The 13,758-nt window shown below is 41.2% G+C and overlaps 1 protein-coding gene and 1 long non-coding RNA gene across 3 annotated transcripts in view; one reads left to right on the forward strand and one right to left on the reverse strand.

Moving 5' to 3' along the window:
- Positions 1 to 13,758, reverse strand: part of LOC107225548 (sodium-dependent neutral amino acid transporter B(0)AT3) — a 511,620-nt gene that overhangs the window by 220,755 nt on the left and 277,107 nt on the right. The window lies entirely within an intron of this gene.
- Positions 6,501 to 7,583, forward strand: LOC124292755. 2 transcript variants are annotated; one of them, XR_006902660.1, is made up of 3 exons: positions 6,501 to 6,851; positions 7,092 to 7,293; positions 7,373 to 7,583. It is a non-coding gene; the product is annotated as an uncharacterized LOC124292755 (long non-coding RNA). The 2 variants fall into 2 exon arrangements; XR_006902659.1 differs by having other exon boundaries at positions 6,503 to 6,847; positions 7,373 to 7,582.

The raw sequence follows: 13,758 nt of genomic DNA on the forward strand, positions 1-13,758 counted from the left end.
AAGAATGAAGTGTGTTGTACGAAACTATTTGGGAGCTTTAGCTCTGAGGTTCTTGAGAGTTAGAATACGAATGAATCTCGAGACAAAAAACGTACGGATGCAGGAGGAATGTGAAGATGCTGAAGGAAAGGAATAGAATTAGATGAGCAAGCGCGATAGTGAATGGAGTGAGACTAGGTAGAGATAAGAGGACAGGACAGAGACCACGATATTTATATGAGAACTGTGGGAGAGTAAGCGGGTGGGAAAAATAGAGAGAGCTGGTATGCTGGACGTAACTGCGGCAAGATGGCTATTTTTTTCATGTGGTGGGTGAAGTAGAACGTTTCAAAAAATAACGGTTGGATGTTTGGAGTAAATGTTTTTTTATTTTTGAGCAATTACATTCTGTTTTCAGCTTGTAGGCAATGATAAAGATAGATCATCTTATTTTAAATTGAACAAAACATCTTACATATATTTTCTTTATTTACGTGATGATAATTGAACATCTTATTCCAAAATTGACTTACACTAATTTTTTTACCGTGCCACTGAATGGGCTGTACTCGACAATAAGATCGTGCAAGATCATTCAATAGACTGCTGTATTTGCAAGAAATTCCACGCTTGCTTCAAATTTTAATCGAATATGCAACGGTCCGGTTTTCAACGATTCATTCTATTTCGAGCAATCGATAACGATGAGAAGAGCTTGATTTATAAATTCACGCTTCGATAGCAAAGGTTCAGCTCCTTTGCTATAGGAGGCCATTTGAAACCGGATATACATATCATAGAGAATGGCGTACTGATTATTGGATATATGAAAATTCGAATTGCTGTAGGAATAACACTGCGGGTTGAGGAAGAGTTCTACATCTCTGATTCGGCAATGATCAAATTCACTGGCATTTTTTTGTGGACCATTTCTCCTTGCAGTTTGAAATCCCACAACAACATATCTCGTATTCTCCAGCTGTGTCAATGTCTTGACCGCTCATACATGTCGCGTCCTTGACGGGAGCATCGGATATACGTACGTTTTCCAAGAACAAAAACTCATAGATATAGCCGGATCCTTGGCAATGTAGTTAAGTAGCTGGATTTACAGTTTATCGGCCAGTTTGATATAAGGCAGCAGCCGGCAATCAGTATTCTCCATACTATATTGCTGGCCCGGACTCAAGGATGAGACACCCTTTATAACGCTGGTGATACTAACATTTTTATACCTATCAATTTCCACACTGTACAACTCGTAGCTAACTTCCTCAAATAAATTACAAACAGCCATATTGATCGATTTTGTAGTCACCAATGCAGTCACATCATCATCCATTGTAATTTTTCCATGAATGTGCAGAGAGCTTTTACCAGGCAGTAGGCACAAGTCTTGATGTTGAAGAACAATACGGATTTCATCGTTGTCCTGGAAGGTAGACGATGCGAACAGCTGATGAACATGAGTCTCAGAGTGTGCGATCGATTCGTCGGATGCCACCGGTTTCTGTATCGTTATTATTTCTTCCATGGTGACACGCACCAGATGTAGCGAACACGAATTCTTATTTTCCAAAATTTCCACGTAATCGAAGACCTGGGCTCTGGAGAAACCGAACGTTCAGAGGTGTCAGTTTCGTAGGCGGTGTGAAACGTTGTCAGAGGTGTCGAGCGACTGATGATTTTTGACCATGACGTTTCAGTTTTATAAGTTTTGCCCGACATTTTTGTCTTAAGGGCGTTGCCTAGCTGGAAAGCGCGGGCTACTCCGCTTCCCGCGTTAACCGTGGCGAGAGAGAGAGAGTAAAGAAGCAAGTGAGACGGAGCAGCCGAGCTGTCGCCGGAGTGGGGCGGGTGACGCAGGCTAGCCTCTTCCGCCCCTCACGGGCATTCGGTTTTAAATATTTTTAAACAGCCCAGTGTGTTGCGCTCGGCACGACGCAGCACCTGATGAATAATAGAAAAAAAATAGACTCCTTTCAGATTCCACTTGAAAAATTTACTAGTAATGCAGAATTCAATAAGGAACCCGAAATTAATTTTTTATAATTCAAAAACTTGTCATTAATGAGGTAAAAATCGTCAAACATTTGAATTGTTTATAAAAATTAGGATTTTCAATAATGTTCACCATTACATTTTTTTTATGAAAGCTTATTCGTTCACCTTTCGAACGCACTGTAAATGATGTCTTCACGTCGAATAGAACCGGATATATGCGCGCTCCTTTTACATCAACATTGAATGATTGTCTTGTAACTTTCGAAAACAAACATAATTCGGACGAATACCACAATGCGTTTCGATTCTTTTTACCTTTATTTCACGTGAAAAAAAGTATGAAAAGATTGACAAAATACGAGGTCATTTTTTGATTGACGTGACGTAAAATTCCCCGTACGTATGTTGATATAGATATACATTCTTAATATTTCAACGAAAATTATATTCACCGGTGTCCGTATTTCTACGCAATGCGATCACGTGACTGGTAATAGTCTAATAGCCGGTATTCATAATCAGGTTCGATTTGCAGGACTGTCTTGAGTCAGCTCAAAGCATAGCTTGACCGGCTGAGAGCTGTTCCTAATACAGTCTCGAAAATAATACGTAACTATGAATACCGGCCAGACGGGGTCACAGGTCATTTTAAATTGAAAATTGCAACGAATAGCTGTTAGCAAACTCATGATATAACGACGAAAATATCATCAATCTCCCAGGTCCCAGCACATGGTGGTCGCTATCAAACAGAGATCCACGTAACCCGTCCCTACCTCCCAACCATGATCGGGTTTGCACCAAACAAATACAGAATGATAAAAAATAATATAAAATGATAAAAGTGAAATAGAACTCGTTGAAACTTAATAAATATAATCACGAAATCTGTATGAGAAGGATCTCATAGAAATTAAATTGAAACAGTATAAGTGAAACATAACCGTAATCTTGATAGAGAAAATTGATTTCATAACAAGGCATCGAGCATTGTATACATTATGTGGCTGAATAAATTCTACAGAAAGCGCAAACTATGGAAAGTGGTACGTCACGAGTGCAGGTCACAGATAGTAATGAAAAAATAGGCTATAGAATATTTACATAATATATAGGTGGTGACGTGGATTTTTCTGCACCTCGGTCACTCGGAGCAAATAACCGGGAACTTACCGCGTGCACAATAATTTGGCGTCCGCGAGGTACCCTGGACCTGAAACAATATCGCGAAATTTTTTGGGCGCCCGGCGTGATCAACACGCCTCGAAATCGGTAATACGGCACACCGCGACCATATGCTCGGTAGCTCAGTACCGCGGAGAGGGGAGGGGTAATTTTTGGGTAGAGAGAATTGCAACACAAGTACGCCAACGCGTGAGGTGGCCAATTCACTATAAAATTACAATGGTATATTTCTCATCAGCGATATTACAAAAACAAAAAGAAATAAAAATAAAAATAAAAATAATGATAATACGACTACGCAAGTCGTCCTTCGCGATTCCAAATACAATGTTAAATTTAATCTAAACTAAATAAGAAAGGGAGAAACACACCAAATAATAAAGAAAAAATAAAAAAAAAGGTGAATAAATCTAGGAGACCTCTACGGCCTACGTGCGCTAGTCGCCGTCTTAATAATACCCTAATTCGTAAAAACCAAAAACAAAATCGGACTCGATGCGCTGCTCGCGAACGGCCTTTACAAAATGGCGCTGATTGCCAACTTAATATTAACCGATAATGCAAAAAAAAAACTAAACGGAGGCGAGGCTCGTCGCGACACCCGCGATCCTCCTCTAAGAACGCATATTTTTCTCAGCGCGCACCCGAGCTTCCCTTTCTCTGCGACGGCGGGACGCAGTCGCGAATTCGAATGCTCCCCGTGAGACGGTTCGCGACCTACACGAGAATGGAGGGTGTACCGGACGAAGTAAAATGACCCCGTGTAACGGACTTCGGTTACACTCCAACTCGAGACAATAACGTCTCGGCTCAACCCGTGGCTCGACTCGATTTCCTGGATTCCCCGAAATTAACGCTACTCCCTCGCGCGCAACTCAGGCTACGGTCACCAAGCAAAAGAATCGGCAAACGAATTTCGAGTATTTTTCGACACGCAAATTCCAAAACGGCTATCCTTTATCTGATCCGCCTTTACTCAATTACTCTCGAAATTCGATCGCGAGAATATCAGCAGCGCTTACCGCTCCACATCCCGTGTACGAAGGCACCCACACCCTCGTGACGGGTCCCTGACATCGTCGTTGCAACTAGACAGTTCCTTTCACTGACGCCCAAAAAAAAACTCTACTCGACTTCGAAATCACTTGACTACTTTTCGCAATCGCCAGAACCAGAGTGATCTCGGATGGTCGCAACGCCGATCTCGTCACGCTAATTTTTCGTGACGTCATCAACCTAAGAACGCGCAACAATCGATCGGTCATCGATTTTGGGGATTGCGCAACTTGCCGCGCACCTGTCGTCTCTACGCGGCGCAGAACTTAAGGCTAGATCGCGATGTCGTCTCCCGCGCAGCTCTACGTAGTCCTGGGGTTGGGCGAGGTGGTGCTCCCTCGTCGCTAGCTGGTACCTCGCGGTTGCCTTGGTTGGGCGTAAGCGGGGTGAGCGGGGAGGCTGCGGCGCGCCGGCCGCCAGCGGGAATCGCGTCCGCCTTGGATTCCCGCGCTGCAGGGATCTGCGTTGCCTCCCCCTCCGCAGCCTCGGTGTCCTTCCCGCGAGATCTCCGTGGTTTCGCCTTGCCTCGAAAGATGTTCAGCGTCGGAGTCGGTCGCTGTAGGGTAGCCGGTGCACTCAAAAAAAAAATAAAAAAAACAAAAGCCTGAAATATCTTGGTCGCAATGCGCTATTTCGTCCCTGTCGAAGCTCGGGTGCGTGACTCCAGTTCTGGCGCTCTCTAAGATTATTCCGCGACTCGACTTTCTAAACCCTGACTCCGGGATCTCGCCCAGGGTTCAGGGAGTCTCTTGTAACGGGCAGGCCTAACCGAACTGCCACGTTACAAGGTATACACGCAGTTTGCTCAGACTGCAGAAAGTATTCCTGGAATGAATAATCAGATATATAATTATAACGATATGACTAGCAAATTTTTGGCATAGTAATACACAAAACTAATTAAACATAAATCACAGAAGTATTGCACGTAAGCTATATACTGTAACCATTTAAAACGATTTTTCGCGAGGGTTAAACGAAGAAATGAGATAATTGGTTACCCTACGGCGCAGTCACTAACCTGAATAATTAGATATAGAGAGATAAGAAAAGGGAAAGATATGATTGTTGGGCGCCAGACGCACATGCGTCAGAAAATAGATAATTAGAGAAAAAGATAAAGGTGAAGGTAAAGGTAATAGGTAAAGGTAAGGTCAGGTTCTACGACGGTTTTGCACAGCTTGCTCAGTATAGACAAGATAATGGTAGAGGGGAGGGGTTGAATCCAATAGATGAAATAAGAAACAGGTGAAGCAGAAATAGTATCGAATATATTGATTAAGAAGCGATAAATTTTAATAACAAGCAAATAACTGAAGAGATTGAGATACAATTAAGACAAATGCGATAATTAACAATATTTACAGCCAGAGAAAAGTTAAGCGAGAGATTTAACAATAACAGAGCAGTTTCAGAATAAGCGGGAAATATGCGTCGGCTCGCGATACTATGATTCGAGGTAATGATTAACACGGTATTATAATGAATAAGCCGAACAGAAAAAGGTATACGGTACTTAAATTAAGCATTGATCAAGTCAACCATAAAATATGAAAAGCGATTATAAGAACCACGCGGAATACAGAAATTGTTATAGTTATCACATTACCAGAATTATCAGAAATATAACAGAGACAGGGAATTACGAATTACGAGGTAGATTCAAGGAAACAGGTCAAGTAGAAAATTATTATAAAATATAGATACTAACAGATAATACGTAGTCTCTAGTTTGCGGTAAGTGTGAGAAGAAAGAACGGTAATATTCGGTACGATAAAAGATAACTTCGGGATTAAGACAAATAGTATTCAAGAGAATTAATATGCGACATACGACAAACCAAAGAGACTACAGACAACTACGATCAGCGATATTAGCGAAGAAAATAATGAAAAAGATGTTATGCGATACGGCACAATACTCCAATGTCAAATGAACGACGAGCGGGACCCCGCGGCGATGTAACATTGCTCACGCGGTACACTCACTAAGATAAATCAATCAAAGGTCATAGGTAAAGAGACAGTTATGAAATAATCAAAGAATGTATAGCGAAACAGTAATGCTCAATAACTAAAATAAGAATTGATCATTTAACAGAACACGCTGCTATACAGCGATATTAGACATTTAGATATTCTAGAAGAGAAAGATAAAAAAATAACGCGATAGTCAATAACATTGCGTAAGTAATAGTTAACCAGTCGCGAAGTTACTTGCAATAAGAAACAGAAAGGGACAAGATAAGAGATAATGGAGAATAAGGTAGGAGCCCAGTAGCGCGATTCTGTAACTCGTTATGCTGTCGTTATGGACTCATAACGACAAGTTTCGTTATGCTACCGACCGCGTCGCTATTATAACGACAAATGCGATTCTGTACACTATTCTTAGCGAGTTTTGTCGTTATTAGTAACGAAAAGTGTCGTTATGATGTCGTTACGGTGCGAGCGGATAGCGAGGCTCAGAGACCCCCTCGGTACGCTATAACGACCATTATAACGACACTTTGCACACGAGCTAGAGGAGTGGTGTGCGTTTCCCATATTTTTCTCGACTCCGAGAAAGTGCTTCGAAAAGTGCTCCGAAAGTGAAAAATAATTACGACGTTTGAAATAACAAGTAAGTAAGTTGAATTTTGCAGTAATTAGGAATTATCAATGCAGATTGACTTCAGAAAAAATTGTAGAATAGATTTCATTATTTTCTAAAAAAGAATAACATAACCTATAAATTGTAGTGTTGCTCCGAAGAACCCACAAAGTTGCTTCCACAAATATAATTATTCATTAATTTCATTAATAATTCATTTCTACTATTAAGTCTATTATTTACGCTGTTTCTTTGATTATCTTCAATCTCAAAGGATCATGGCTATCGAATACCTTGCTTGGGATGTATTCGTTCTTGAGGAAAGATTACGTCGACTCGAACGTCGTGTGGAAAGAAGGCGACTGAGAGATGCTCAGAATCCTTTTCAGCTACCACGAGAAGAGTTTCTCAGCCTTTTTCGCCTGCCTCAAGAAGCTGTGATGAATCTTGGTTAACACCTCAGCAAAGCAGCATAGGTTCAGTTTGAGTTTTATATACATAATATGCATATTATATTCAGTCTACTTTTTTCTAAATCAATATATTTTCCATCAGGTGATGCTGGATATCCGTTGGAGCCTTGGCTGTTAACACCTCTGGCCAATTTTCCTGAAGATACGCGACAACATCAATATACACAACAACTATGTAAGGCTAGAAGCGTCGTCGAGCGGTTTTTTGGAGTTTTTAAATCTGTATGGAGATGCTTGTCATACCAGCGAGTCTTGATGTACGAACCAGCGTTTGCAGCGAAAATTGTTAATGCGTGTGCAGTACTGCACAACATGAGAGTGCAACTACGATTAAACAATGAAGATGACGAACGACTAGCACTGATAGCTCATCCCGTAGAGAATGATGTTGATCCGATGGATCAAGATGAAGAATACAACAGACGAGGACCACGAGCTTTGGCTCAATGAATTCAACAACAAATTATGAGAGAAAGATTTCCCAACTTCCGTGATGCGAAAGAATAGAATACAGAATATGGAATGATGTTTATGGTTAAATTGCCAACAAGTATAATGTTTAAAGGTGATGAGAGAAATTAACGACAACAGAGTCAGGGCGGTGTTACGCTCCGACGTACCGCCTTGGCGTACCTTTTTCAAAATTCCATGTCATTTCATTTCTTTAATATCTTCAATGCACAGATATTATTTCATCAAAATCTCATAGGCTCATAGGAGTAAGGCTCCGGTCAAGCATCTCTAGACGCCAGGTTCGATTCCTGGCTCCGTCGTTAATTTTTCAAAATCACCAATTTTTCGAATTTACATTCCTTCAACTATAATGTTTACAATTGATTGTACATAAAGAAATATTCAATTGTGTTTTTAAAGTATAACTTTATTTTATAAAAAATATTCACCTTTTTTAACCCGAACAATAAAAAATAAAAACGTGAAAAATCTTTATTCTAAACTGGACTTCAATTTTTTTTTCAAGTGGTATTGTTTTTAAATAGCTTTGCCTCCATGAAATTAACAAACTCAAAGACTTCTTGAAGTATTGAAAATATTACAGCTACAGTTATGATTTTTAGTAAAAAATGGGAGTAGTTATATAATTTTACTCTTCAGAATATTGGTTCTACGGGAAGAACCCAATGGTGGTCTATGCAAAAAGAATAGTGAGGAAAACGTAGAAGCAGTAAACGCTGCATGGGGATTCACGACACGTGGTCAAAGGGCTCCTTTTAAGAGTATGAGTGCAAATAAATTTTTTTACTTGTATTAAAATTTATCAAAAGTATGAAACGGTGTTAAGATATAATAACAATGATGATATTTATATTTACAATGTTCACTATACGATGGATTTGCACTGACTGTGACTGAGTGATTGTGCGCGCCTCGATTTAAACCTTCATGCGCGCCACCGCGGCACGAATTTCAACTATTTTAAGGCGAGTTTCGATAAAATTCTAGTTACTTACTAAGGATTTGTCACCATACGTCACTTCCTGTCGGTATCCATAACGACGATTCGTTATCCCATTCTGTAACGTCGAAGTGTCGCTATTCGTAGTTACGGAATCGCACCGTCGTTATGAGATTGTCGTTACACGCGGCGAAATTCGTTATCGTTACGATAGCGTTCCGAATCGTTATTCTCATAACGAGTTACAGAATCGCGCTACAGGTGGCTCACGCAGACCAACTGCAAGATAAAGAGAAAGAGAGAGATAAAGACACGATATATTGCAAGTAATCTCGTGGCTTCACGAAATAGAAAAGGAACCTCACTTACGTAAAAAGAAGATAGAGACGGCACCGAAGATGCGGTAACAAAAGCGAGAAACTGAATCTACGATACAAGAGATAGTAATAGCGGTACGATATAGCGATAGCACGTCTTCTTAGAGTGAAAGCTGAACGTGGAGTGTCGAGACGAGCGATGATCCTGATTTTCGCCGTGCTGCTGTCACGTGATTTTTCCCCAAATTTCTGATTTTCTAATTGGACTAGCAGGTCGCGTAGGTCTGGTCTACGGCTAGGCGGCGATAATCCCTCGCCGCTCGTTTTTCTTCTCCCTCGACGACAGGTATCGAGGTATCGGGACGTCGGAATGTGGTCGGAGATGTTTTTCCCTCAGCTGTGCGGTATCGTTGGTGAGAGGGGAGGTCGTACCGCTCATGTGTTGCGATATTGAGGTGTGCGACAATATTCCGTCACCGATCTCTTGGACTTACGACCGACTGTACCCCACTCCTTGCTTTACTGGTACTCCCCGTTGTAGCTATTTCGTCGGCGCCGCATCCCGGCCCTCGGTCATTGAAGCCGTCATGCCGGAAAGATCTGGTGGTGATGGCCCTCAACCCGGATCCCCACACTATATCCATCAGATCCACGTGGTCAGCATAGTCTAGCCTATTCCACGCCGCAGTCCTTCGATAGGGCGGTTCGTGAAGAGAAAACCGTCCTCTATTTGATAGACAACGACTTAGTAGGTGTCATGGTCGGTTCAGCTCCAGGCTGATACGTATCGTCGACGGGAGGCTTTGTTGTGTTTTTGACGCACAGCCCTGTACGCCGTCTGGCGATGCATCCGAGCGGTAGAAGCATTAATTCGTGGTTCGGCTCCTGGCCGATAAGTCTCAAATAGTTGGAGGTACTGTTTGTGCATCACGCACGACCCTGTTTGACAACTAGATAGGCATCCATCGGGAGTGGTTTCAGCGGTATTCCTTCGTCTGTAGTCGGTGGTGGTCGGTGTTGAGCTGGTACGTGACCCCTGTCAGACAGTGTCCTGGTATCTCGAAGCGGAGGTCTCGTAGATGGTTCTCGTAGAGCGTTACAGAATTAGAAAATAGAATAAAATTAGCTTAATAGAGAGAATTAAACTTAAAGATAATTAGTCGTTCATTTTTGGAGTATTGGCGTCACACGTGCTTTTGTTATTTTTAGCGATATTCGTACCTAGGGAAGTGCGATAGTTAAACAAAGTGACGGGGTACGAAATACCACGTCACAATACATACAAAGCTATTGTATTTATGTACATATTGTGACGTTGCACCTAGAGTGCAAGTCATAACAAACCCCAAACCCGCGGGGAAGAGCCGAACGGGTGAGTCCTGTCCCGTCGGGAAAGGCCCGAACACAACCGAAGCCCCCCGACGCTCGGCAGAGCCGAGCGCCAGCAGCATTACGACCCCGACCTGCGAGGCAGTATCACGTCGCCGAAGCACAGTCCAGGAGAAACGAAGAGGGAGAGAAAGAGAGAGAGAGAGAGAGAGAGAGAGAGAAAGAAACCCCGACACACACTCACACCGTCACACGCACACCAGTCTACACCCACGCCGACGACGCCAGGTTAGCCTGCATTCTACCGCCGATCTGCTCCTCCCCTCACAATACCAACCCTTTCTACCTCACGCTCCCCATCACACTACACCACCCTCCCCTCGCAATACCAACCCTTTCTACCTCACGCTCCCCGTCACACTACACCACCCTCCCCTCGCAACACCAACCCTTCCGACCTGGTATTCCCCGTCACCTCCCACACTCCCCCCCCGCGCGCGTACCTGTAAGTTAGTATTAAGTAACGCTAAGGGCTGAGGCGTGATCAGCCCCCGCTCAAGTCTACAACCCTTCTGTACCTCCTAGTTTAAGTCGACCCCCTTTTGCAAGAATATACACACCAAGTTTTACCTTTCACATCCGCCCCGTCTCTAATTGTCTCTTCCCCCCCCCCCCCCACATTATTCGTGCGGACTCAAAACCCGTCACAATATATACATATATTCATATTACAGTTTTTTGTCGTCTGTCGGTCGTGAATTTACTGTTTCTTATGCGCGGCCTTCTGGGCTTCGATAATATGAGCGGGTTCGCGGATTGAGAGTTGTCGGGCGCGTCTAGAATCTACGATCTCGTGCAATAAACAAAAGTGAAAGAAATCTGCTAACTTGTTCTCTATTTTTTCGGTCCAAAATTCATCGTCACGTTTTATTTTATCAAAAATCAATCCCTTCGGCGTCCAAACTATAAAATAGCATCATTTCCTATTCGTAATGTGTAGAAGACCTTGGACCTGATACATGTAATTATGAGAAAGCTCTAACTTGGCTTTTCCACTGATTATTTTTGTCTGAAATATTTATTCTGTATTCCAAAAATCTATTGAGCGAGCGTAGCGAGCGAGCAAAATTTTCAAATGTTCAAGCGAAATCCCGCAAAAAGTACTGATATCCCCAAAAAGCACCTCTGGTGCAAAAACCTTTCGCCAATTATATTAATGTGACAGCCACCCACAAAACAGCCACCTACAAAACTGTCATCAAATCAGATACTACTCCCAAGTATAAGTTATTTAGAAACTAATGATAACAAAAAAAAAACCTGAAATGAAAATTTTACTGAGAGAAAAAAAATTCTTACTGATAAAAAAAAAATTGGAGGTAGTGGTACTTGGCGGGCCTTTTTAAAACGAGCACAAGAAAATACAAGTCGAGCTATATAAATGTTATGATGGCAATATAAGCATGGGCCTGCCAAGTACCGCGTACTCCAATTTTTTTTTTTCAACAATTTTTTTTTTTTTTTCTTCAATTTCAATTTTGATTTCAATTTTTTTTTTTTCTCGTCGTCATCAGTTATAGTATATTAAAATCATCCTTAGTTTCTAAATTAATTATACTTGGCAGTAGTATCTGATTTGATGACAGTTTTGTAGGTGGCTGTTTTATAGGTAATGTATGCACACTGTAAAAAATTTGGGGTCAAAATCAACACCATTTTAACACCACGCGTAGTCCCGAAAAGTCCACTCCGTTGGTGTGCATGCTTGGTGTTGTGAGATTATACAAATAAACAAATATATATTTAATTCTGGGAATCTTGCTTCACCAGTCCGACGTCCGATTTTCCTTCTTTACAACAATTAAATAATAGAATATCGGTTCACTAGCCGTACAATCCCTACAGGGCAAAATTACAATGGTCTGAGCAACTTATCTTCTCTAGATGCTTCGTCGATCGTTGGCTCTTTCCTTTAACTCAGGGGACTCTCGGATGGTGATTTCGTGAAGAATTAATTTGTGCAATTTTCCGGTGTTCAACGCGATCGGGATGGGCCGCCGGTATCCACTCCACGTTACCCTCCCTTCCTCCTTCTCCAGTTATTATAAATTGGCACGCGACTGATCTCTTCAATGTCCCCGGAGAGAAAGAGAAAGAGATCCCGTGGTCCCCGAAAATCTTACCCCTTTCGCTGGCCGAGCGAATACCGCGAACTTATCGGCTATTAACGCTACTCGGCGCCGCGTCACCGATCTCCTCTAATTTAACATCTCAGTGGCATAATAAGGCCGCGAATATTTGAACTTCGCATCGGCACTTACAGTGTTAACGGACGGTGTTAAAAGTTTGGTGTTCCGAAGTAACACCGCTTGCAGTAACACCCGAAACCTGACACCTTCAGAATAACACCAGAGTATTGACGCCCAGACAATTATGACACCATAAAAATCAGCACCATGGAATTTGAACCCTGCGAAATAACAACATCGAAATGGACACCATAAGAATCCGCACCGCTGAATAAGCACCTTGCGAATGAACACCAGCGGATTAACACCCTGGCAATAACACCAAAAAACTGACACCCAGTTGATAACACCAGAGAATTGGCAAACCGACTATTTTTTCTTATATGAATATAGGTATATGCATATATGACACATGAGGTAGGGTTTAAAAATAAAATACAGTGATTCATAAGATAATCCAAGTCAATATATGTATAATTTCTGTTATGTAGGTAAACACCATACATGTGCTTTCAAATATATACATATATAAATTTATTTTTGCTTATACATATATATATAAATAAGGTTCATGTGATTATATATATATATATTAGGCTGATTCAAAAAAAACCGCTAATTTTTTTTTTTCAAAATCCTCACACAAAAACTTCCGAGAAGGTGTGAAAAGACGCCTGTAAAAAGCAGAGCCCTTAATATTATTATTAAGAGGTCGCGCATCGGGAATTTCTATTTCCCGTTTAAATAACACAGGAATAAATTTTTTTAAATTTTGAAATTTCGTATTTGTGCAACGGCTCATTGAATTAGCGGACCAAAGCACATTTTTGTAGGAAATTTGACGCTCTACAAAAAAAGTCCTTACAAAGTTTTCGATAGTCACACTCCTTCAAAAGTTATTCGAGGTCAAAGTTGAACTTACAAAAAAATTCAATGTTTTTTTTTTTTCGATGACACTATGAATCTTTTCTATATATATATAATCACATGAACCTTAGAATAATCTTACATATTATATATTTGATATCAAAAGTACAAAACTTATTTTCTCTTTAACATCAAATTGGCTAAATAATAATTAATCATTATTGTTTGTACTTTACGTTCTGCGGGATAGGAACTTTTCAATACCGTATGCATTTATATGTACATATGAATT

Source organism: Neodiprion lecontei, chromosome 2 (genome assembly GCF_021901455.1).
Source record: "Neodiprion lecontei isolate iyNeoLeco1 chromosome 2, iyNeoLeco1.1, whole genome shotgun sequence".
NCBI lineage: Eukaryota > Metazoa > Arthropoda > Insecta > Hymenoptera > Diprionidae > Neodiprion > Neodiprion lecontei.